Genomic DNA, 27,907 nt, shown 5'->3' with positions numbered 1-27,907 from the left:
TTCTACCAGAAAGGTAGACGCATCCTGCTCGGCTGCCCGAGGGGTCTCGGCATTACAGATTTGCCGAGCAGCTACTTGGTCGGGATCAAACACTTTTGCGAAGTTTTACAAGTTTGATACCCTGGCTGATGAGGACCTCTTGTTTGGTCAATCGGTGCTGCAGAGTCATCCGCACTCTCCCACCCATTCTAGAGCTTTGGTATAAACCCCATGGTTCTTGAAGCATCCCCAGCATCCTCTAGGACGTATGAGATAATAGGATTTTAATACCAACCGGTAAATCCTTTTCTCTTAGTCCGTAGAAGATGCTGGGCGCCCGTCCCAGTGCGGGCTGTATCTGTAGTTATTGGTTTTGGTTACACACATGTTGCATTGAGTTCAGTCAGTCTGTGACTGTTGTTGTTCATGCCGTTGCATGCGTTGTTGTTGAATGCCATGTTGTACGGCGTGTTTGAGGTGTGAGCTGGTATGTATCTCACCTTAGTTTAAAATTAAATAAATCCTTTTTCTCAATGTCCATCTCCCTGGGTACAGTTCCTATAACTGTAGTCTGGAGGAGGGGCATAGAGGGAGGAGCCAGTTCACACCCATTCATAGTCTTATAGTGTGCCCATGTCTCCTGCGGATCCCGTCTATACCCCATGGTTCTTGATGCATCCCCAGCATCCTCTACGGACTAAGAGAAAAGGATTTACCGGTAGGTATTAAAATCCTATTTTTCATTTATCTGCGGATCTATCCTCCTGCCACAGGCTCTGACGGAAGAAGCCTTGAGAGGTCTGGAATCAGCAAGCATCATCTGGAGAAAGCAGGTACGTCTCTACACCACAGGGGCGCTATAACAGAGAGAGTGACCAGGGGCATAATTCTTCTTTACACAGCATCTGACTTAAGGTCTCACCTGGAGCACGAGACAACCCGGAGTTTCACTATCCTAATGAACTGGTGAAAATGTCAACTGACCACATTTGCTGATGTACTAAGTTTATGTTCCCTATTTTTTATAAACTAAATCCAGTGTTTTTACCATATGGAAGTATACTTCATTAATTACCGTATGATTATAAGTCTGGTGACGAGGAAAAAGAAACCTTGATGTTCATATACACAACAGGCTTACATGTAGCATTGTGTATTTAGCCATTTATTATTCCACACGGTGGTTATTTCCAGTGAAGCTGCGGGGAGCACCTGTTGGGGAAGAATCTGTGGTGGAATCTGTGGTGGAATCTGTGGTGGGGAAGAATCTGTGGTGGAATCTGTGGTGGGGAAGAATCTGTGGTGGAATCTGTGGTGGGGAAGAATCTGTGGTGGAATCTGTGGTGGGGAAGAATCTGTGGTGGGGAAGAATCTGTGGTGGGGAAGAATCTGTGGTGGAATCTGTGGTGGGGAAGAATCTGTGGTGGGGAAGAATCTGTGGTGGGGAAGAATCTGTGGTGGAATCTGTGGTGGGGAAGAATCTGTGGTGGAATCTGTGGTGGGGAAGAATCTGTGGTGGAATCTGTGGTGGGGAAGAATCTGTGGTGGGGAAGAATCTGTGGTGGGGAAGAATCTGTGGTGGGGAAGAATCTGTGGTGGAATCTGTGGTGGGGAAGAATCTGTGGTGGGAAACAATCTGTGGTGGGGAAGAATCTGTGGTGGGGAAGAATCTGTGGTGGGGAAGAATCTGTGGTGGGGAAGAATCTGTGGTGGAATCTGTGGTGGGAAAGAATCTGTGGTGGGGAAGAATCTGTGGTGGAATCTGTGGTGGGGAAGAATCTGTGGTGGAATCTGTGGTGGGGAAGAATCTGTGGTGGAATCTGTGGTGGGGAAGAATCTGTGGTGGGGAAGAATCTGTGGTGGAATCTGTGGTGGGGAAGAATCTGTGGTGGGGAAGAATCTGTGGTGGAATCTGTGGTGGGGAAGAATCTGTGGTGGGGAAGAATCTGTGGTGGGAAAGAATCTGTGGTGGGGAAGAATCTGTGGTGGAATCTGTGGTGGGGAAGAATCTGTGGTGGGGAAGAATCTGTGGTGGGGAAGAATCTGTGGTGGGGAAGAATCTGTGGTGGAATCTGTGGTGGGGAAGAATCTGTGGTGGAATCTGTGGTGGGGAAGAATCTGTGGTGGGGAAGAATCTGTGGTGGAGAAGATTCTGTGGTGGGGAAGAATCTGTGGTGGAATCTGTGGTGGGGAAGAATCTGTGGTGGAATCTGTGGTGGGGAAGAATCTGTGGTGGAATCTGTGGTGGGGAAGAATCTGTGGTGGGGAAGAATCTGTGGTGGGGAAGAATCTGTGGTGGGGAAGAATCTGTGGTGGAATCTGTGGTGGGGAAGAATCTGTGGTGGGAAACAATCTGTGGTGGGGAAGAATCTGTGGTGGGGAAGAATCTGTGGTGGGGAAGAATCTGTGGTGGAATCTGTGGTGGGAAAGAATCTGTGGTGGGGAAGAATCTGTGGTGGAATCTGTGGTGGGGAAGAATCTGTGGTGGGGAAGAATCTGTGGTGGGGAAGAATCTGTGGTGGGGAAGAATCTGTGGTGGAATCTGTGGTGGGCAAGAATCTGTGGTGGGGAAGAATCTGTGGTGGGGAAGAATCTGTGGTGGAATCTGTGGTGGGGAAGAATCTGTGGTGGGGAAGAATCTGTGGTGGGGAAGAATCTGTGGTGGGGAAGAATCTGTGGTGGAATCTGTGGTGGGGAAGAATCTGTGGTGGGAAAGAATCTGTGGTGGAATCTGTGGTGGGGAAGAATCTGTGGTGGGGAAGAATCTGTGGTGGGGAAGAATCTGTGGTGGAATCTGTGGTGGGGAAGAATCTGTGGTGGGAAAGAATCTGTGGTGGGGAAGAATCTGTGGTGGGGTAGAATCTGTGGTGGAATCTGTGGTGGGGAAGAATCTGTGGTGGGGAAGAATCTGTGGTGGGGAAGAATCTGTGGTGGAATCTGTGGTGGGGAAGAATCTGTGGTGGGGAAGAATCTGTGGTGGAATCTGTGGTGGGGAAGAATCTGTGGTGGGAAAGAATCTGTGGTGGAATCTGTGGTGGGGAAGAATCTGTGGTGGAATCTGTGGTGGAGAAAAATCTGTGGTGGGGAAGAATCTGTGGTGGAATCTGTGGTGGGGAAGAATCTGTGGTGGGGAAGAATCTGTGGTGGAATCTGTGGTGGGGAAGAATCTGTGGTGGAATCTGTGGTGGGGAAGAATCTGTGGTGGGAAAGAATCTGGTGGAATCTGTGGTGGGGAAGAATCTGTGGTGGGGAAGAATCTGTGGTGGAATCTGTGGTGGGGAAGAATCTGTGGTGGGAAAGAATCTGTGGTGGAATCTGTGGTGGGGAAGAATCTGTGGTAGGGAAGAATCTGTGGTGGAATCTGTGGTGGAATCTGTGGTGGGGAAGAATCTGTGGTGGGGAAGAATCTGTGGTGGGGAAGAATCTGTGGTGGAATCTGTGGTGGGGAAGAATCTGTGGTGGGGAAGAATCTGTGGTGGAATCTGTGGTGGAATCTGTGGTGGGGAAGAATCTGTGATGGGAAAGAATCTGTGGTGGAATCTGTGGTGGGGAAGAATCTGTGGTGGAATCTGTGGTGGGGAAGAATCTGTGGTGGGGAAGAATCTGTGGTGGGGAAGAATCTGTGGTGGGGAAGAATCTGTGGTGGGGAAGAATCTGTGTGCCACCATCATTTCCTCCTATGAAGCACCTTATACCAGAGACTGGTCATGCAATATTACACTATTGTATTCTTTTTGTATGGTAAAATCTGCATCTAAACCTTAACCTGAAAGGAATCTTGGTTGGAGAAAAAAACCTTTGAGACATTGGTAGCAATACAAACATATTATTGAAGCGCAATTGTTTTTTTGATGTTTGTTGTATATTCTATTGGATTGGGGTTTAGGTGACCCTTGTTATCAGATAACTTGCTGCTTTGATTTTGTCTGCGCCAAGGAATTCAAACCGCTTTTATTTGTGCTGTGAAAATAAATGTACACTGGCCCTGTCTTGTGTGCTGTAAAAATACACGGGTGCTGTGAAAATAAATGTACACTGGCCCTGTCTTGTGTGCTGTAAAAATAAAGGGGTGCTGTGAAAATAAATGTACACTGGCCCTGTCTTGTGTGCTGTAGAAATACACGGGTGCTGTGAAAATAAATGTACACTGGCCCTGTCTTGTATGCTGTAAAAATAAAGGGGTGCTGTGAAAATAAATGTACACTGGCCCTGTCTTGTATGCTGTAAAAATAAAGGGGTGCTGTGAAAATAAATGTACACTGGCCCTGTCTTGTATGCTGTAAAAATTCAGGGGTGCTGTGAAAATAAATGTACATTGGCCCTGTCTTGTATGCTGTAAAATTCAGGGGTGCTGTGAAAATAAATGTACATTGGCCCTGTCTTGTATGCTGTAAAATTCAGGGGTGCTGTGAAAATAAATGTACATTCGCCCTGTCTTGTATGCTGTAAAAATTCAGGGATGCTGTGAAAATACAGGGGTGCTGGTTCTATCCTGTATGCTGTAAAAAATTCAGGGGTGCTGTGAAAATATTTGTACACTGGCCCTATCCTGTAAGCTGTAAAAATACAGGGGTGCTGTGAAAATAAATGTACACTGTCCCTGTCCTGTATGCATGGGTGTATCGAGGCTGGCTCCAGTGGAGCCCGAGCTCCAGGTGCCAAAAAAGTTAGAGGGCGCACTGCCGCCAACCCCTCCCTCCACGGACCACTGTACTGGCAGCCGCAGAGCAGGAGGAGGAGAAGCAGAGGGGCGCACACTGACTCAGACTCGGAGACTAGGGCCAGAATGATGAAGCCTTGGATAATAAATTGCACAGTGAAAAAAATACCAATCAGCTTCTAATTGTCATTTTTCAAACACAGCCTGTAACATGGCAGTTAGGAGCTGATTGGTTGGTACTTTATCACCGTGCAATTTATTACTTCCCAAGGCTTGATAAATCTGGGCCTAGCTATGGAACAGGGCAGGCCAGAGGTGACAGCAGGAGACACTGACATGCCGGAGCTCTGCCGCCCTCTTTATATGTCTTACTGTCTGCTTGTAACTGTGCAGCAGGGTTACTTCAGTCCTGCAGCACATCTCTCTACACTGATGCTGCAGCACCACTCTCTACCCTGGCTGCTGCAGCACCTCTCTCTACACTGATGCTGCATCACTCTCTTCCCTGGCTGCTGCAGCACCTCTCTCTACACTGATGCTGCACCACTCTCTGCCCTGGCTGCTGCAGCACCTCTCTCTACACTGATGCTGCATCACTCTCTTCCCTGGCTGCTGCAGCACCTCTCTCTACACTGATGCTGCACCACTCTCTTCCCTGGCTGCTGCAGCACCTCTCTCTACAATGATGCTGCAGCACCACTCTCTACCCTGGCTGCTGCAGCACCTCTCTCTACACTGATGCAGCAGCACCACTCTCTTTCCTGGCTGCTGCAGCACCTCTCTCTACACTGATGCAGCAGCACCACTCTCTTCCCTGGCTGCTGCAGCACCTCTCTCTACACTGATGCTGCAACACTCTTTTCCCTGGCTGCTGCAGCACCTCTCTCTACACTGATGCTGCAGCACCACTCTCTACCCTGGCTGCTGCAGCACCTCTCTCTACACTGATGCTGCATCACTCTCTTCCCTGGCTACTGCAGCACCTCTCTCTACACTGATGCTGCACCACTCTCTTCCCTGGCTGCTGCAGCACCTCTCTCTACACTGATGATGCTGTAGCACCACTCTCTTCCCTGGCTGCTGCAGCACCTCTCTCTACACTGATGCAGCAGCACCACTCTCTTCCCTGGCTGCTGCAGCACCTCTCTCTACACTGATGCTGCAGCACCACACTCTACCCTGGCTGCTGCAGCACCTCTCTCTACACTGATGCTGCAACACTCTCTTCCCTGGCTGCTGCAGCACCTCTCTCTACACTGATGCTGCAGCACCACTCTCTGCCATGGCTGCTGCAGCACCTCTCTCTACACTGATGCTGCACCACTTTCTACCCTGGCTGCTGCAGCACCTCTCTCTACACTGCTGCAGCACCACTCTCTACCCTGGCTGCTGCACCACTCTCTACACTGATGCTGCACCACTCTCTTCCCTGTTGCTGCAACACCTCTCTCTACACTGATACTGCACCACTCTCTGCCCTGGCTGCTGCAGCACCTCTCTCTACACTGATGCTGCACCACTCTCTGCCCTGGCTGCTGCAGCACCTCTCTCTACACTGATCCTGCACCACTCTCTACCCTGGCTGCTGCAGCACCTCTCTCTACACTGATGCTGCACCACTCTCTACCCTGGCTGCTGCAGCACCTCTCTCTACACTGATGCTGCACCACTCTCTTCCCTGGCTGCTGCAACATCTCTCTCTACACTGATGCTGCACCACTCTCTGCCCTGGCTGCTGCAGCACCACTCTCTACACTGATGCCGCACCACTCTCTTCCCTGGCTGCTGCAGCACCTCTCTCTACACTGATGCCGCACCACTCTCTGCCCTGGCTGCTGCAGCACCTCTCTCTACACTGATGCTTCACCACTCTCTGCCCTGGCTGCTGCAGCACCTCTCTCTACACTGATGCTGCACCACTCTCTTCCCTGGCTGCTGCAGCACCTCTCTCTATCTCTACACTGATGCTGCAGCACCACTCTCTTCCCTGGCTGCTGCAGCACCTCTCTCTACACTGATGCTGCACCACTCTCTTCCCTGGCTGCTGCAGCACCTCTCTCTACACTGATGCTGCAGCACCACTCTCTGCCCTGGCTGCTGCAGCACCTCTCTCTACACTGATGCTGCACCACTCTCTGCCCTGTTTGCTGCAACACCTCTCTCTACACTGATGCTGCACCACTCTCTGCCCTGGCTGCTGCAGCACCTCTCTCTACATTGATGCTGCACCACTCTCTTCCCTGGCTGCTGCAGCACCTCTCTCGACACTGATGCTGCACCACTCTCTGCCCTGGCTGCTGCAGCACCTCTCTCTACACTGATGCTGCACCACTCTCTGCCCTGGCTGCTGCAGCACCTCTCTCTACACTGATGCTGCAGCACCACTCTCTGCCCTGGCTGCTGCAGCACCTCTCTCTACACTGATGCTGCAGCACTCTCTGCCCTGGCTGCTGTAACACCTCTCTCTACATTGATGCTGCACCTCTCTCTGCCCTGGCTGCTGCAGCACCTCTCTCTTTCACAGAAACTTCAGCACGTCTCTATATCAGAAGTTGCAGCACCTTTCTCTGCCCCAGCACCTCTCCTTGCAGCAGCTGCTGCAGCACCTCTTTCTGTCCTGGAGCCTTTTGCCCTGATCTCCACAAGCTCTAGAACCGGCCCTGTCACTAATTTAGGATTTTTATATATTGTTTCTTTTCAACTGTAACATGCCACCATATGTTGACTAGGCCCCCAATTCAGTACAGGGAAGGGGGGCACCAAAACATATACTTGCTCCGGGCAATATGGCACCTCACTACACCTCTGCCTGTATGCTGTAAAAATACAGGGGTGCTGTGAAAATAAAGGGGCCCTGTTCTGTGTGCTGTAATAATAAAAAAGGAGCGCTGTCCTGTGAAATGCGCTCGCCACGCTGCGGGCACGGTGGCTCGCTACGCTATTTTATCCTCATTCCGGGGGGGTCGTGGACCCCCACGAGGGAAAATAAGTGTGGTATGCTGGCTATTGGGATTCCGGCGCCGGTATACTGTGCGCCGGGATCCCGACAGCCGGCATACTGAAGACCACCCCCTGCAAGTGCTGGAAGGAGCACCGCCAGTCCAGTTGCTGATATTGAGGATGTCACTGTAGAAATACACCAGGATGAGGAGGATATGGGTGTAGCTGGCGCTGAGGAGGAAGCTGATGATGAGGATTCTGATGGTGATGTGGTTTGTTTGAATAAGGCACCAGTGGAGACAGTTGTTGGCCGTGGGATGAAAAAGCCCATTGTCATGCCTGGACACAGTACCAAAAAATCCACCTCTTCGGTATGGAATTATATCTCTATGAGGATGTAAACACTGAAGGAGATGAGGAATTGGAGGATGAGGATGAGGATGACATCTTAATTGCTTCTTTTTTGGTGGGGGCACGAAGAAAGTAATAATTTCAGCCACAGTTGTGTGGCAGACCCTGTCGCTGAAATTATGGGTTTGTTAAAGTGTGCATGTCCTGTTTATACAACATAAGGGTGGGTGGGAGGGCCCAAGGACAATTCCATCTTGCATGTCTTTTCTCTGTTCACATTAGTCCAGGGTTGCGGCCCCACTGCTGTTTAAGTCCAGGATTGCTGTTGCCTGTCTGCTGTGCTGTGTAATTCTCCAGCGGTGCTGCCTATGCTGTATAAGTCCAGGGGTGCTGCCGTATAATTCCAGGAATGCTGCTGTACTTGATCCTAGGTTTAAATTAAAGCCTAGAGCAGAATATGAATCCAGCTTCAACATCACAACCAGATTTATGAAAACATATAGCCGCAAAGGTGGAAATGGAAATTGCAATTTTGATGAAGTGTTTTCCAATGAGACCACATTTGTGGCCAAAGTCAGTCAGACTCAGAAGAGACAGAATCATAATCCAGCGGAATGTGACATGGCAACATCTCAATTATTTCATGTTAGGGACTCAAATGAATGGCTCCAATTAGTCAACCTTAATTTTGATTTATTATTAATGTTCCACATTTTGGGATTATTTACAAGATGTGCATTTGTTGTTCTTTTCCTTTATTTTGTAAATGTTTTCTCCTTAATAATTGTACAATGTAAGGGCTGCGTAGGGTTATCACAAGACCTCGCGGTGTTAGAAGAACAGAGTTTTAGTGATCTTGCATTGCATCAGCTTTCCGTTGCACTGCAGCTCTAGATGGACCAGGAGCTCCTGTGAGGCACAGTTACTGAATAAAGGCCCAGTATGGAGTCACATGGTGGTTTACAGCCAGGAAGATGTTTGGCTTGCCAGGCTGAGGCATGCTGGTGGCACAGAGGTTAGCATTGCTTCATCCCACAGTCCTACTTGTAGTATGAAATTAGTTTCGACTATAGAGTGGTAAGCTCCACTAGGGCAGGGGGTCAATAACCAAAAATTCACTGCACAGTCCTGCTTAGTACTGTACCGAACCCACCCAAATTCAACTTGCCTCATCCAAGGCTGCTGTGGGGGCTCAGGAGGGGCTACTAAAACATCTAAGGGGCTGCTTTATTTAAAAATGAAATATGAAAAAATAAACAAGACACACAGGTATGCTCACATGCATGTAACTGGGACACACAGGTATGCTCACATGCATGTAACTGGGACACACAGGTATGCTCACATGCATGTAACTGGGACACACAGGTATGCTCACATGCATGTAACTGGGACACACAGGTATGCTCACATGCATGTAACTGGGACACACAGGTATGCTCACATGCATGTAACTGGGACACACAGGTATGCTCACATGCATGTAACTGGGACACACAGGTATGCTCACATGTGTGTAACTGGGACACACAGGTATGCTCACATGCATGTAACTGGGACACACAGGTATGCTCACATGCGTGTAACTGGGACACACAGGTATGCTCACATGCATGTAACTGGGACACACAGGTATGCTGACATGCGTGTAACTGGGACACACAGGTATGCTCACATGCGTGTAACTGGGACACACAGGTATGCTCACATGCATGTAACTGGGACACACAGGTATGCTCACATGCATGTAACTGGGACACACAGGTATGCTCACATGCGTGTAACTGGGACACACAGGTATGCTCACATGCATGTAACTGGGACACACAGGTATGCTCACATGCATGTAACTGGGACACACAGGTATGCTCACATGCGTGTAACTGGGACACACAGGTATGCTCACATGCATGTAACTGGGACACACAGGTATGCTCACATGCATGTAACTGGGACACACAGGTATGCTGACATGCGTGTAACTGGGACACACAGGTATGGTCACATGCATGTAACTGGGACACACAGGTATGCTGACATGCATGTAACTGGGACACACAGGTATGCTCACATCAGACTTGCCTACCCTCCCGCATTCAGCGGGAGGCTCCCGATTTTTCAATGAGCCTCCCCCTGCCCCGCATACCTTGCCTGCACTCCCGGTTTTTAAATTAGAGCCCTGTATATCCGGACTGCGCATGCGCGACTCCGGAAATGCGGGGGGCGGGGCCTGAACGTAAGAGGTCAGAGCCGTGGTTGTAGTCCTGCCTTCTGCTGTGCACACAGAGCCGTCAGCCTGAGCGGAGGCAGGAGAATGATCAGCAGAGCAGCTGGTCTACTGATAGCCAATGCTCTGCTTCCCTGCTGCTGGCCCCGCCCACCTCACTCACAGGGCTGCGTGTAATACACAGCACGTCTGACCTCTTCCTGCTCCTCATGTGCCTGCCCAGTGCTGCTGCCTCCCCCACCACACTGTCCTGCCCCGGCTCCTGCTCTTCACAGGAAGGAGCAACCATAGCCAGGAGGGTGCTGTGTGTGCTGGGGGGTTTTATGAGAAAGGGGGGATGTGTATAATGTGGTCGGGGGAGGGGTGTGTGTGCTGTGCATGTTATAATGATATATGGTACTTTCTGTAATAAGGAGGAGGAGGGCTCTGTGATATGTAAAGTGCTACCGGGTGTAATATTGGGGGGCGGGGGAGGAGAGACGAGGAGGATTGTGCTGTGTATAATATAATGTAATATGGTGCTGTGTACGATCTGTGATATGGGGGAGGAGGGCTGTGTGATATGTAATGTGCTACCGGGTGTAATATTGGGGGGCGGGGGAGGAGAGACGAGGAGGATTGTGCTGTGTATAATATAATGTAATATGGTGCTGTGTACGATCTGTGATATGGGGGAGGAGGGCTGTGTGATATGTAAAGTGCTACCGGGTGTAATATTGGGGGGCGGGGGAGGAGAGACGAGGAGGATTGTGCTGTGTATAATATAATGTAATATGGTGCTGTGTACGATCTGTGATATCGGGGAGGAGGGCTGTGTGATATGTAATGTGCTACCAGGTGTAATATTGGGGGGCGGGGGAGGAGAGACGAGGAGGATTGTGCTGTGTATAATATAATGTAATATGGTGCTGTGTACGATCTGTGATATGGGGGAGGGGGGCTGTGTGATATGTAAAGTGCTACCACGTGTAATATTGGGGGGCGGGGGAGGAGAGACGAGGAGGATTGTGCTGTGTATAATATAATGTAATATGGTGCTGTGTACGATCTGTGATATGGGGGAGGAGGGCTGTGTGATATGTAAAGTGCTACCGGGTGTAATATTGGGGGGCGGGGGAGGAGAGACGAGGAGGATTGTGCTGTGTATAATATAATGTAATATGGTGCTGTGTACGATCTGTGATATGGGGGAGGAGGGCTGTGTGATATGTAATGTGCTACCGGGTGTAATATTGGGGGGCGGGGGAGGAGAGACGAGGAGGATTGTGCTGTGTATAATATAATGTAATATGGTGCTGTGTACGATCTGTGATATGGGGGAGGAGGGCTGTGTGATATGTAAAGTGCTACCGGGTGTAATATTGGGGGGCGGGGGAGGAGAGACGAGGAGGATTGTGCTGTGTATAATATAATGTAATATGGTGCTGTGTACGATCTGTGATATGGGGGAGGAGGGCTGTGTGATATGTAATGTGCTACCAGGTGTAATATTGGGGGGCGGGGGAGGAGAGACGAGGAGGATTGTGCTTAGAGATGAGCGGGTTCGGTTTCTCTGAATCCGAACCCGCCAGAACTTCATGTTTTTTTTCACGGGTCCGAGGGACTCGGATCTTCCCGCCTTGCTCGGTTAACCCGAGCGCGCCCGAACGTCATCATGACGCTGTCGGATTCTCGCGAGGCTCGGATTCTATCGCGAGACTCGGATTCTATATAAGGAGCCGCGCGTCGCCGCCATTTTCACACGTGCATTGAGATTGATAGGGAGAGGACGTGGCTGGCGTCCTCTCCGTTTAGAATAGATTAGAGAGACACTTGATTTACTAATTTTGGGGAGCATTAGGAGTACTCAGTACAGTGCAGAGTTTTGCTGATAGTGACCAGTGACCACCAGTTTTATTTATAATCCGTTCTCTGCCTGAAAAAAGCGATACACAGCACACAGTGACTCAGTCACATACCATATCTGTGTGCACTGCTCAGGCTCAGGCCAGTGTGCTGCATCATCTATTATCTATATATAATATTATATATATCTGTCTGACTGCTCAGCTCACACAGCTTATAATTGTGGGGGAGACTGGGGAGCACTACTGCAGTGCCAGTTATAGGTTATAGCAGGAGCCAGGAGTACATAATATATTATATAGTGAGTGACCACCAGACACACAGTGCAGTTTATTTAATATATCCGTTCTCTGCCTGAAAAAAGCGATACACACAGTGACTCAGTCAGTCACATACCATATCTGTGTGCACTGCTCAGGCTCAGGCCAGTGTGCTGCATCATCTATATATATTATATATCTGTCTGACTGCTCAGCTCACACAGCTTATAATTGTGGGGGAGACTGGGGAGCACTACTGCAGTGCCAGTTATAGGTTATAGCAGGAGCCAGGAGTACATAATATTATATTAAAATTAAACAGTGCACACTTTTGCTGCAGGAGTGCCACTGCCAGTGTGACTAGTGACCAGTGACCTGACCACCAGTATATATAATATTAGTAGTATACTATCTCTTTATCAACCAGTCTATATATTAGCAGCAGACACAGTACAGTGCGGTAGTTCACGGCTGTGGCTACCTCTGTGTCGGCACTCGGCAGCCCGTCCATAATTGTATATACCACCTAACCGTGGTTTTTTTTTCTTTCTTTATACATACATACTAGTTACGAGTATACTATCTCTTTATCAACCAGTCTATATTAGCAGCAGACACAGTACAGTGCGGTAGTTCACGGCTGTGGCTACCTCTGTGTCGGCACTCGGCAGCCCGTCCATAATTGTATATACCACCTAACCGTGGTTTTTTTTTCTTTCTTTATACATACATACTAGTTACGAGTATACTATCTCTTTATCAACCAGTCTATATATTAGCAGCAGACACAGTACAGTGCGGTAGTTCACGGCTGTGGCTACCTCTGTGTCGGCACTCGGCAGCCCGTCCATAATTGTATATACCACCTAACCGTGGTTTTTTTTTTCTTTCTTTATACATGCATACTAGTTACGAGTATACTATCTCTTTATCAACCAGTCTATATTAGCAGCAGACACAGTACAGTGCGGTAGTTCACGGCTGTGGCTACCTCTGTGTCGGCACTCGGCAGCCCGTCCATAATTGTATATACCACCTAACCGTGGTTTTTTTTTCTTTCTTTATACATACATACTAGTTACGAGTATACTATCTCTTTATCAACCAGTCTATATTAGCAGCAGACACAGTACAGTGCGGTAGTTCACGGCTGTGGCTACCTCTGTGTCGGCACTCGGCAGCCCGTCCATAATTGTATATACCACCTAACCGTGGTTTTTTTTTCTTTCTTTATACATACATACTAGTTACGAGTATACTATCTCTTTATCAACCAGTCTATATATTAGCAGCAGACACAGTACAGTGCGGTAGTTCACGGCTGTGGCTACCTCTGTGTCGGCACTCGGCAGCCCGTCCATAATTGTATATACCACCTAACCGTGGTTTTTTTTTCTTTCTTTATACATACATACTAGTTACGAGTATACTATCTCTTTATCAACCAGTCTATATTAGCAGCAGACACAGTACAGTGCGGTAGTTCACGGCTGTGGCTACCTCTGTGTCGGCACTCGGCAGCCCGTCCATAATTGTATATACCACCTAACCGTGGTTTTTTTTTCTTTCTTTATACATACATACTAGTTACGAGTATACTATCTCTTTATCAACCAGTCTATATATTAGCAGCAGACACAGTACAGTGCGGTAGTTCACGGCTGTGGCTACCTCTGTGTCGGCACTCGGCAGCCCGTCCATAATTGTATATACCACCTAACCGTGGTTTTTTTTTCTTTCTTTATACATACATACTAGTTACGAGTATACTATCTCTTTATCAACCAGTCTATATATTAGCAGCAGACACAGTACAGTGCGGTAGTTCACGGCTGTGGCTACCTCTGTGTCGGCACTCGGCAGCCCGTCCATAATTGTATATACCACCTAACCGTGGTTTTTTTTTCTTTCTTTATACATACATACTAGTTACGAGTATACTATCTCTTTATCAACCAGTCTATATATTAGCAGCAGACACAGTACAGTGCGGTAGTTCACGGCTGTGGCTACCTCTGTGTCGGCACTCGGCAGCCCGTCCATAATTGTATATACCACCTAACCGTGGTTTTTTTTTCTTTCTTTATACATACATACTAGTTACGAGTATACTATCTCTTTATCAACCAGTCTATATATTAGCAGCAGACACAGTACAGTGCGGTAGTTCATGGCTGTGGCTACCTCTGTGTCGGCACTCGGCAACCCGTCCATAATTGTATATACCACCTAACCGTGGTTTTTTTTTCTTTCTTTATACATACATACTAGTTACGAGTATACTATCTCTTTATCAACCAGTCTATATTAGCAGCAGACACAGTACAGTGCGGTAGTTCACGGCTGTGGCTACCTCTGTGTCGGCACTCGGCAGCCCGTCCATAATTGTATATACCACCTAACCGTGGTTTTTTTTTCTTTCTTTATACATACATACTAGTTACGAGTATACTATCTCTTTATCAACCAGTCTATATATTAGCAGCAGACACAGTACAGTGCGGTAGTTCACGGCTGTGGCTACCTCTGTGTCGGCACTCGGCAGCCCGTCCATAATTGTATATACCACCTAACCGTGGTTTTTTTTTCTTTCTTTATACATACATACTAGTTACGAGTATACTATCTCTTTATCAACCAGTCTATATTAGCAGCAGACACAGTACAGTGCGGTAGTTCACGGCTGTGGCTACCTCTGTGTCGGCACTCGGCAGCCCGTCCATAATTGTATATACCACCTAACCGTGGTTTTTTTTTCTTTCTTTATACATACATACTAGTTACGAGTATACTATCTCTTTATCAACCAGTCTATATATTAGCAGCAGACACAGTACAGTGCGGTAGTTCACGGCTGTGGCTACCTCTGTGTCGGCACTCGGCAGCCCGTCCATAATTGTATATACCACCTAACCGTGGTTTTTTTTCTTTCTTTATACATACATACTAGTTACGAGTATACTATCTCTTTATCAACCAGTCTATATATTAGCAGCAGACACAGTACAGTGCGGTAGTTCACGGCTGTGGCTACCTCTGTGTCGGCACTCGGCAGCCCGTCCATAATTGTATACTAGTATCCAATCCATCCATCTCCATTGTTTACCTGAGGTGCCTTTTAGTTGTGCCTATTAAAATATGGAGAACAAAAATGTTGAGGTTCCAAAATTAGGGAAAGATCAAGATCCACTTCCACCTCGTGCTGAAGCTGCTGCCACTAGTCATGGCCGAGACGATGAAATGCCAGCAACGTCGTCTGCCAAGGCCGATGCCCAATGTCATAGTACAGAGCATGTCAAATCCAAAACACCAAATATCAGTAAAAAAAGGACTCCAAAACCTAAAATAAAATTGTCGGAGGAGAAGCGTAAACTTGCCAATATGCCATTTACCACACGGAGTGGCAAGGAACGGCTGAGGCCCTGGCCTATGTTCATGGCTAGTGGTTCAGCTTCACATGAGGATGGAAGCACTCAGCCTCTCGCTAGAAAAATGAAAAGACTCAAGCTGGCAAAAGCAGCACAGCAAAGAACTGTGCATTCTTCGAAATCCCAAATCCACAAGGAGAGTCCAATTGTGTCGGTTGCGATGCCTGACCTTCCCAACACTGGACGTGAAGAGCATGCGCCTTCCACCATTTGCACGCCCCCTGCAAGTGCTGGAAGGAGCACCCGCAGTCCAGTTCCTGATAGTCAGATTGAAGATGTCAGTGTTGAAGTACACCAGGATGAGGAGGATATGGGTGTTGCTGGCGCTGGGGAGGAAATTGACCAGGAGGATTCTGATGGTGAGGTGGTTTGTTTAAGTCAGGCACCCGGGGAGACACCTGTTGTCCGTGGGAGGAATATGGCCGTTGACATGCCAGGTGAAAATACCAAAAAAATCAGCTCTTCGGTGTGGAGGTATTTCACCAGAAATGCGGACAACAGGTGTCAAGCCGTGTGTTCCCTTTGTCAAGCTGTAATAAGTAGGGGTAAGGACGTTAACCACCTCGGAACATCCTCCCTTATACGTCACCTGCAGCGCATTCATAATAAGTCAGTGACAAGTTCAAAAACTTTGGGTGACAGCGGAAGCAGTCCACTGACCAGTAAATCCCTTCCTCTTGTAACCAAGCTCACGCAAACCACCCCACCAACTCCCTCAGTGTCAATTTCCTCCTTCCCCAGGAATGCCAATAGTCCTGCAGGCCATGTCACTGGCAATTCTGACGAGTCCTCTCCTGCCTGGGATTCCTCCGATGCATCCTTGCGTGTAACGCCTACTGCTGCTGGCGCTGCTGTTGTTGCCGCTGGGAGTCGATGGTCATCCCAGAGGGGAAGTCGTAAGCCCACTTGTACTACTTCCAGTAAGCAATTGACTGTTCAACAGTCCTTTGCGAGGAAGATGAAATATCACAGCAGTCATCCTACTGCAAAGCGGATAACTGAGTCCTTGACAACTATGTTGGTGTTAGACGTGCGTCCGGTATCCGCCGTTAGTTCACAGGGAACTAGACAATTTATTGAGGCAGTGTGCCCCCGTTACCAAATACCATCTAGGTTCCACTTCTCTAGGCAGGCGATACCGAGAATGTACACGGACGTCAGAAAAAGACTCACCAGTGTCCTAAAAAATGCAGTTGTACCCAATGTCCACTTAACCACGGACATGTGGACAAGTGGAGCAGGGCAGGGTCAGGACTATATGACTGTGACAGCCCACTGGGTAGATGTATGGACTCCCGCCGCAAGAACAGCAGCGGCGGCACCAGTAGCAGCATCTCGCAAACGCCAACTCTTTCCTAGGCAGGCTACGCTTTGTATCACCGCTTTCCAGAATACGCACACAGCTGAAAACCTCTTACGGCAACTGAGGAAGATCATCGCGGAATGGCTTACCCCAATTGGACTCTCCTGTGGATTTGTGGCATCGGACAACGCCAGCAATATTGTGTGTGCATTAAATATGGGTAAATTCCAGCACGTCCCATGTTTTGCACATACCTTGAATTTGGTGGTGCAGAATTTTTTAAAAAACGACAGGGGCGTGCAAGAGATGCTGTCGGTGGCCAGAAGAATTGCGGGACACTTTCGGCGTACAGGCACCACGTACAGAAGACTGGAGCACCACCAAAAACTACTGAACCTGCCCTGCCATCATCTGAAGCAAGAAGTGGTAACGAGGTGGAATTCAACCCTCTATATGCTTCAGAGGTTGGAGGAGCAGCAAAAGGCCATTCAAGCCTATACAATTGAGCACGATATAGTAGGTGGAATGCACCTGTCTCAGGCGCAGTGGAGAATGATTTCAACGTTGTGCAAGGTTCTGATGCCCTTTGAACTTGCCACACGTGAAGTCAGTTCAGACACTGCCAGCCTGAGTCAGGTCATTCCCCTCATCAGGCTTTTGCAGAAGAAGCTGGAGGCATTGAAGAAGGAGCTAAAAGGGAGCGATTCCGCTAGGCATGTGGGACTTGTGGATGCAGCCCTTAATTCGCTTAACAAGGATTCACGGGTGGTCAATCTGTTGAAATCAGAGCACTACATTTTGGCCACCGTGCTCGATCCTAGATTTAAAGCCTACCTTGGATCTCTCTTTCCGGCAGACACAGGTCTGCTGGGGTTGAAAGACCTGCTGGTGACAAAATTGTCAAGTCAAGCGGAACGCGACCTGTCAACATCTCCTCCTTCACATTCTCCCGCAACTGGGGGTGCGAGGAAAAGGCTCAGAATTCCGAGCCCACCCGCTGGCGGTAATGCAGGGCAGTCTGGAGCGACTGCTGATGCTGACATCTGGTCCGGACTGAAGGACCTGACAACGATTACGGACATGTCGTCTACTGTCACTGCATATGATTCTCTCAACATTGATAGAATGGTGGAGGATTATATGAGTGACCGCATCCAAGTAGGCACGTCACACAGTCCGTACTTATACTGGCAGGAAAAAGAGGCAATTTGGAGGCCCTTGCACAAACTGGCTTTATTCTACCTAAGTTGCCCTCCCACAAGTGTGTACTCCGAAAGAGTGTTTAGTGCCGCCGCTCACCTTGTCAGCAATCGGCGTACGAGGTTACATCCAGAAAATGTGGAGAAGATGATGTTCATTAAAATGAATTATAATCAATTCCTCCGCGGAGACATTGACCAGCAGCAATTGCCTCCACAAAGTACACAGGGAGCTGAGATGGTGGATTCCAGTGGGGACGAATTGATAATCTGTGAGGAGGGGGATGTACACGGTGATATATCGGAGGGTGAAGATGAGGTGGACATCTTGCCTCTGTAGAGCCAGTTTGTGCAAGGAGAGATTAATTGCTTCTTTTTTGGGGGGGGTCCAAACCAACCCGTCATATCAGTCACAGTCGTGTGGCAGACCCTGTCACTGAAATGATGGGTTGGTTAAAGTGTGCATGTCCTGTTTTGTTTATACAACATAAGGGTGGGTGGGAGGGCCCAAGGACAATTCCATCTTGCACCTCTTTTTTCTTTTCTTTTTCTTTGCATCATGTGCTGATTGGGGAGGGTTTTTTGGAAGGGACATCCTGCGTGACACTGCAGTGCCACTCCTAGATGGGCCCGGTGTTTGTGTCGGCCACTAGGGTCGCTAATCTTACTCACACAGTCAGCTACCTCATTGCGCCTCTTTTTTTCTTTGCGTCATGTGCTGTTTGGGGAGGGTTTTTTGGAAGGGACATCCTGCGTGACACTGCAGTGCCACTCCTAGATGGGCCCGGTGTTTGTGTCGGCCACTAGGGTCGCTAATCTTACTCACACAGCTACCTCATTGCGCCTCTTTTTTTCTTTGCGTCATGTGCTGTTTGGGGAGGGTTTTTTGGAAGGGACATCCTGCGTGACACTGCAGTGCCACTCCTAGATGGGCCCGGTGTTTGTGTCGGCCACTAGGGTCGCTAATCTTACTCACACAGCTACCTCATTGCGCCTCTTTTTTTCTTTGCGTCATGTGCTGTTTGGGGAGGGTTTTTTGGAAGGGCCATCCTGCGTGACACTGCAGTGCCACTCCTAGATGGGCCCGGTGTTTGTGTCGGCCACTAGGGTCGCTAATCTTACTCACACAGCTACCTCATTGCGCCTCTTTTTTTCTTTGCGTCATGTGCTGTTTGGGGAGGGTTTTTTGGAAGGGACATCCTGCGTGACACTGCAGTGCCACTCCTAGATGGGCCCGGTGTTTGTGTCGGCCACTAGGGTCGCTTATCTTACTCACACAGCGACCTCGGTGCAAATTTTAGGACGAAAAATAATATTGTGAGGTGTGAGGTATTCAGAATAGACTGAAAATGAGTGTAAATTATGGTTTTTGAGGTTAATAATACTTTGGGATCAAAATGACCCCCAAATTCTATGATTTAAGCTGTTTTTTAGTGTTTTTTGAAAAAAACACCCGAATCCAAAACACACCCGAATCCGACAAAAAAAATTCGGTGAGGTTTTGCCAAAACGCGTTCGAACCCAAAACACGGCCGCGGAACCGAACCCAAAACCAAAACACAAAACCCGAAAAATTTAAGGCGCTCATCTCTAATTGTGCTGTGTATAATATAATGTAATATGGTGCTGTGCACGATCTGTGATATGGGGGAGGGGGGCTGTGTGATATGTAAAGTGCTACCACGTGTAATATTGGGGGGCGGGGGAGGAGAGACGAGGAGGATTGTGCTGTGTATAATATAATGTAATATGGTGCTGTGTACGATCTGTGATATGGGGGAGGAGGGCTGTGTGATATGTAATGTGCTACCAGGTGTAATATTGGGGGGCGGGGGAGGAGAGACGAGGAGGATTGTGCTGTGTATAATATAATGTAATATGGTGCTGTGTACGATCTGTGATATGGGGGAGGAGGGCTGTGTGATATGTAAAGTGCTACCGGGTGTAATATTGGGGGGCGGGGGAGGAGAGACGAGGAGGATTGTGCTGTGTATAATATAATGTAATATGGTGCTGTGTACGATCTGTGATATGGGGGAGGAGGGCCGTGTGATATGTAATGTGCTACCAGGTGTAATATTGGGGGGCGGGGGAGGAGAGACGAGGAGGATTGTGCTGTGTATAATATAATGTAATATGGTGCTGTGTACGATCTGTGATATGGGGGAGGGGGGCTGTGTGATATGTAAAGTGCTACCGGGTGTAATATTGGGGGGCGGGGGAGGAGAGACGAGGAGGATTGTGCTGTGTATAATATAATGTAATATGGTGCTGTGTACGATCTGTGATATGGGGGAGGAGGGCTGTGTGATATGTAATGTGCTACAAGGTGTAATATTGGGGGGCGGGGGAGGAGAGACGAGGAGGATTGTGCTGTGTATAATATAATGTAATATGGTGCTGAGTACGATCTGTGATATGGGGGAGGGGGGCTGTGTGATATGTAATGTGCTACCAGGTGTAATATTGGGGGGCGGGGGAGGAGAGACGAGGAGGATTGTGCTGTGTATAATATAATGTAATATGGTGCTGTGTACGATCTGTGATATGGGGGAGGAGAGCTGTGTGATATGTAAAGTGCTACCGGGTGTAATATTGGGGGGCGGGGGAGGAGAGACGAGGAGGATTGTGCTGTGTATAATATAATGTAATATGGTGCTGTGTACGATCTGTGATATGGGGGAGGAGGGCTGTGTGATATGTAATGTGCTACCAGGTGTAATATTGGGGGGCGGGGGAGGAGAGACGAGGAGGATTGTGCTGTGTATAATATAATGTAATATGGTGCTGTGTACGATCTGTGATATGGGGGAGGAGGGCTGTGTGATATGTAAAGTACTACCGGGTGTAATATTGGGGGGCGGGGGAGGAGAGACGAGGAGGATTGTGCTGTGTATAATATAATGTAATATGGTGCTGTGTACGATCTGTGATATGGGGGAGGAGGGCTGTGTGATATGTAATGTGCTACCAGGTGTAATATTGGGGGGCGGGGGAGGAGAGACGAGGAGGATTGTGCTGTGTATAATATAATGTAATATGGTGCTGTGTACGATCTGTGATATGGGGGAGGAGGGCTGTGTGATATGTAAAGTGCTACCGGGTGTAATATTGGGGGGCGGGGGAGGAGAGACGAGGAGGATTGTGCTGTGTATAATATAATGTAATATGGTGCTGTGTACGATCTGTGATATGGGGGAGGAGGGCTGTGTGATATGTAATGTGCTACCAGGTGTAATATTGGGGGGCGGGGGAGGAGAGACGAGGAGGATTGTGCTGTGTATAATATAATGTAATATGGTGCTGTGTACGATCTGTGATATGGGGGAGGAGGGCTGTGTGATATGTAAAGTGCTACCGGGTGTAATATTGGGGGGCGGGGGAGGAGAGACGAGGAGGATTGTGCTGTGTATAATATAATGTAATATGGTGCTGTGTACGATCTGTGATATGGGGGAGGAGGGCTGTGTGATATGTAATGTGCTACCAGGTGTAATATTGGGGGGCGGGGGAGGAGAGACGAGGAGGATTGTGCTGTGTATAATATAATGTAATATGGTGCTGTGTACGATCTGTGATATGGGGGAGGAGGGCTGTGTGATATGTAAAGTGCTACCGGGTGTAATATTGGGGGGCGGGGGAGGAGAGACGAGGAGGATTGTGCTGTGTATAATATAATGTAATATGGTGCTGTGTACGATCTGTGATATGGGGGAGGAGGGCTGTGTGATATGTAATGTGCTACCGGGTGTAATATTGGGGGGCGGGGGAGGAGAGACGAGGAGGATTGTGCTGTGTATAATATAATGTAATATGGTGCTGTGTACGATCTGTGATATGGGGGAGGAGGGCTGTGTGATATGTAATGTGCTACCAGGTGTAATATTGGGGGGCGGGGGAGGAGAGACGAGGAGGATTGTGCTGTGTATAATATAATGTAATATGGTGCTGTGTACGATCTGTGATATGGGGGAGGAGGGCTGTGTGATATGTAAAGTGCTACCGGGTGTAATATTGGGGGGCGGGGGAGGAGAGACGAGGAGGATTGTGCTGTGTATAATATAATGTAATATGGTGCTGTGTACGATCTGTGATATGGGGGAGGAGGGCTGTGTGATATGTAATGTGCTACCAGGTGTAATATTGGGGGGCGGGGGAGGAGAGACGAGGAGGATTGTGCTGTGTATAATATAATGTAATATGGTGCTGTGTACGATCTGTGATATGGGGGAGGAGGGCTGTGTGATATGTAAAGTGCTACCGGGTGTAATATTGGGGGGCGGGGGAGGAGAGACGAGGAGGATTGTGCTGTGTATAATATAATGTGCTGTGTACGATCTGTGATATGGGGGAGGAGGGCTGTGTGATATGTAAAGTGCTACCGGGTGTAATATTGGGGGGCGGGGGAGGAGAGACGAGGAGGATTGTGCTGTGTATAATATAATGTAATATGGTGCTGTGTACGATCTGTGATATGGGGGAGGAGGGCTGTGTGATATGTAATGTGCTACCAGGTGTAATATTGGGGGGCGGGGGAGGAGAGACGAGGAGGATTGAGCTGTGTATAATATAATGTAATATGGTGCTGTGTACGATCTGTAATAAGGGGGAGGAGGGCTGTGTGATATGTAAAGTGCTACCGGGTGTAATATTGGGGGGCGGGGGAGGAGAGACGAGGAGGATTGTGCTGTGTATAATATAATGTAATATGGTGCTGTGTACGATCTGTGATATGGGGGAGGAGGGCTGTGTGATATGTAATGTGCTACCAGGTGTAATATTGGGGGGCGGGGGAGGAGAGACGAGGAGGATTGTGCTGTGTATAATATAATGTAATATGGTGCTGTGTACGATCTGTGATATGGGGGAGGAGGGCTGTGTGATATGTAATGTGCTACCAGGTGTAATATTGGGGGGCGGGGGAGGAGAGACGAGGAGGATTGTGCTGTGTATAATATAATGTAATATGGTGCTGTGTACGATCTGTGATATGGGGGAGGAGGGCTGTGTGATATGTAATGTGCTACCAGGTGTAATATTGGGGGGCGGGGGAGGAGAGACGAGGAGGATTGTGCTGTGTATAATATAATGTAATATGGTGCTGTGTACGATCTGTGATATGGGGGAGGAGGGCTGTGTGATATGTAATGTGCTACCAGGTGTAATATTGGGGGGCGGGGGAGGAGAGACGAGGAGGATTGTGCTGTGTATAATATAATGTAATATGGTGCTGTGTACGATCTGTGATATGGGGGAGGAGGGCTGTGTGATATGTAATGTGCTACCAGGTGTAATATTGGGGGGCGGGGGAGGAGAGACGAGGAGGATTGTGCTGTGTGTAATATAATGTAATATGGTGCTGTGTACGATCTGTGATATGGGGGAGGAGGGCTGTGTGATATGTAATGTGCTACCGGGTGTAATATTGGGGGGCGGGGGAGGAGAGACGAGGAGGATTGTGCTGTGTATAATATAATGTAATATGGTGCTGTGTACGATCTGTGATAAGGGGGAGGAGGGCTGTGTGATATGTAAAGTGCTACCGGGTGTAATATTGGGGGGCGGGGGAGGAGAGACGAGGAGGATTGTGCTGTGTGTAATATAATGTAATATGGTGCTGTGTACGATCTGTGATATGGGGAGGAGGGCTCTGTGATATGTAAAGTGCTACCGGGTGTAATATTGGGGGGCGGGGGAGGAGAGACGAGGAGGATTGAGCTGTGTATAATATAATGTAATATGGTGCTGTGTACGATCTGCAATAAGGGGGAGGAGGGCTGTGTGATATGTAAAGTGCTACCAGGTGTAATATTGGGGGGCGGGGGAGGAGAGACGAGGAGGATTGTGCTGTGTATAATATAATGTAATATGGTGCTGTGTACGATCTGTGATATGGGGGAGGAGGGCTGTGTGATATGTAAAGTGCTACCGGGTGTAATATTGGGGGGCGGGGGAGGAGAGACGAGGAGGATTGTGCTGTGTATAATATAATGTAATATGGTGCTGTGTACGATCTGTGATATGGGGGAGGAGGGCTGTGTGATATGTAAAGTGCTACCGGGTGTAATATTGGGGGGCGGGGGAGGAGAGACGAGGAGGATTGTGCTGTGTATAATATAATGTAATATGGTGCTGTGTACGATCTGTGATATGGGGGAGGGGGGCTGTGTGATATGTAATGTGCTACCAGGTGTAATATTGGGGGGCGGGGGAGGAGAGACGAGGAGGATTGTGCTGTGTATAATATAATGTAATATGGTGCTGTGTACGATCTGTGATATGGGGGAGGAGAGCTGTGTGATATGTAAAGTGCTACCGGGTGTAATATTGGGGGGCGGGGGAGGAGAGACGAGGAGGATTGTGCTGTGTATAATATAATGTAATATGGTGCTGTGTACGATCTGTGATATGGGGGAGGAGGGCTGTGTGATATGTAATGTGCTACCAGGTGTAATATTGGGGGGCGGGGGAGGATAGACGAGGAGGATTGTGCTGTGTATAATATAATGCAATATGGTGCTATGTACGATCTGTGATATGGGGGAGGAGGGCTGTGTGATATGTAATGTGCTACCAGGTGTAATATTGGGGGGCGGGGGAGGAGAGACGAGGAGGATTGTGCTGTGTATAATATAATGTAATATGGTGCTGTGTACGATCTGTGATATGGGGGAGGAGGGCTGTGTGATATGTAAAGTGCTACCGGGTGTACTATTGGGGGGCGGGGGAGGAGAGACGAGGAGGATTGTGCTGTGTATAATATAATGTAATATGGTGCTGTGTACGATCTGTGATATGGGGGAGGAGGGCTGTGTGATATGTAAAGTGCTACCGGGTGTAATATTGGGGGGCGGGGGAGGAGAGACGAGGAGGATTGTGCCTTGTATAATATAATGTAATATGGTGCTGTGTACGATCTGTGATATGGGGGAGGAGGGCTGTGTGATATGTAAAGTGCTACCGGGTGTAATATTGGGGGGCGGGGGAGAAGAGACGAGGAGGATTGTGCTGTGTATAATATAATGTAATATGGTGCTGTGTACGATCTGTGATATGGGGGAGGAGGGCTGTGTGATATGTAATGTGCTACCAGGTGTAATATTGGGGGGCGGGGGAGGAGAGACGAGGAGGATTGTGCTGTGTATAATATAATGTAATATGGTGCTGTGTACGATCTGTGATATGGGGGAGGAGGGCTGTGTGATATGTAAAGTGCTACCGGGTGTAATATTGGGGGGCGGGGGAGGAGAGACGAGGAGGATTGTGCTGTGTATAATATAATGTGCTGTGTACTATCTGTGATATGGGGGAGGAGGGCTGTGTGATATGTAAAGTGCTACCGGGTGTAATATTGGGGGGCGGGGGAGGAGAGACGAGGAGGATTGTGCTGTGTATAATATAATGTAATATGTTGCTGTGTACGATCTGTGATATGGGGGAGGAGGGCTGTGTGATATGTAAAGTGCTACCGGGTGTAATATTGGGGGGCGGGGGAGGAGAGACGAGGAGGATTGTGCTGTGTATAATATAATGTGCTGTGTACGATCTGTGATATGGGGAAGGAGGGCTGTGTGATATGTAATGTGCTACTGGGTGTAATATTGGGGGGCGGGGGAGGAGAGACGAGGAGGATTGTGCTGTGTATAATATAATGTAATATGGTGCTGTGTACGATCTGTGATATGGGGGAGGAGGGCTGTGTGATATGTAATGTGCTACCGGGTGTAATATTGGGGGGCGGGGGAGGAGAGACGAGGAGGATTGTGCTGTGTATAATATAATGTAATATGGTGCTGTGTACGATCTGTGATATGGGGGAGGAGGGCTGTGTGATATGTAAAGTGCTACCGGGTGTAATATTGGGGGGCGGGGTAGGAGAGACGAGGAGGATTGTGCTGTGTATAATATAATGTAATATGGTGCTGTGTACGATCTGTGATATGGGGGAGGAGGGCTGTGTGATATGTAAAGTGCTACCGGGTGTAATATTGGGGGGCGGGGGAGGAGAGACGAGGAGGATTGTGCTGTGTATAATGGCCCTCATTCCGAGTTGATCGGTCGCAAGGCGAATTTAGCAGAGTTACACACGCTAAGCCGCCGCCTACTGGGAGTGTATCTTAGCATCTTAAAATTGCGACCGATGTATTCGCAATATTGCGATCACAAACTACTTAGCAGTTTTAGAGTAGCTCCACACTTACTCTGCCAGTGCGATCAGTTCAGTGCTTGTCGTTCCTGGTTTGACGTCACAAACACACCCAGCGTTCGCCCAACCACTCCCCCGTTTCTCCGGCCACTCCTGCGTTTTTTCCGGAAACGGTAGCGTTTTCAGCCACACGCCCATAAAACGCCGTGTTTCCGCCCAGTAACACCCATTTCCTGTCAATCACATTACGATCGCCGGAGCGAGGAAAAAGCCGTGAGTAAAAATACTATCTTCATAGCAAAGATACTTGGCGCAGTCGCAGTGCGAATATTGCACATGCGCACTATGCGGAATTTCACTGCGATGCGATGAAAAATACCGAGCGAACGACTCGGAATGAGGGCCAATATAATGTAATATGGTGCTGTGTACGATCTGTGATATGGGGGAGGAGGGCTGTGTGATATGTAAAGTGCTACCGTGTGTAATATTGGGGGGCGGGGGAGGAGAGACGAGGAGGATTGTGCTGTGTATAATATAATGTAATATGGTGCTGTGTACGATCTGTGATATGGGGGAGGAGGGCTGTGTGATATGTAAAGTGCTACCGGGTGTAATATTGGGGGGCAGGGGAGGAGAGACGAGGAGGATTGTGCTGTGTATAATATAATGTAATATGGTGCTGTGTACGATCTGTGATATGGGGGAGGAGGGCTGTGTGATATGTAAAGTGCTACCGGGTGTAATATTGGGGGGCGGGGGAGGAGAGACGAGGAGGATTGTGCTGTGTATAATATAATGTAATATGGTGCTGTGTACGATCTGTGATATGGGGGAGGAGGGCTGTGTGATATGTAAAGTGCTACCGGGTGTAATATTGGGGGGCGGGGGAGGAGAGACGAGGAGGATTGTGCTGTGTATAATATAATGTAATATGGTGCTGTGTACTATCTGTGATATGGGGAGGAGGGCTGTGTGATATGTAAAGTGCTACCTGGTGTAATATTGGGGGGCGGGGGAGGAGAGACGAGGAGGATTATGCTGTGTATAATATAATGTAATATGGTGCTGTGTACTATCTGTGATATGGGGAGGAGGGCTGTGTGATATGTAAAGTGCTACCGGGTGTAATATTGGGGAGGGGGGGGGGGGGGTGTTGTGGGGTGGTGGTGGTGTAGGATTGTGCTGTGTATAATATAATGTAATATGGTGCTGTGTACTATCTGAGATATGGGGAGGAGGGCTGTGTGAAATGTAATGTGCTTATCGTTGTAATATTGTGGGGACTGTAGGCTGTGTAATGTAATGTAATATGCGTCTGTGTGTGCTGGCAGTAATATGGGGAACTGGGGCCAGGGCCTTAACGAGGTGTGTGCCAGGACCACCGGCAACATCCACCTGGCTGCTCCATCGCACTGGGGGTCCGGCCCTCCTTCCGCCATCACCGCTACTCTCACCTAGGTAGCCAGGCAGCGTTGCAGCTCCCCCTCCGCTCCCTTCCTATGTGCTGGGAGAGATGACGTCTCTCCCAGCCCGCCCCCAGCCCACCCACAATGCCCTGTGCTGCGA

The sequence above is a fragment of the Pseudophryne corroboree genome, chromosome 1 (genome assembly GCF_028390025.1).
Source record: "Pseudophryne corroboree isolate aPseCor3 chromosome 1, aPseCor3.hap2, whole genome shotgun sequence".
In the NCBI taxonomy this organism is placed as follows: domain Eukaryota; kingdom Metazoa; phylum Chordata; class Amphibia; order Anura; family Myobatrachidae; genus Pseudophryne; species Pseudophryne corroboree.
This window is presented reverse-complemented; position numbering follows the sequence as displayed.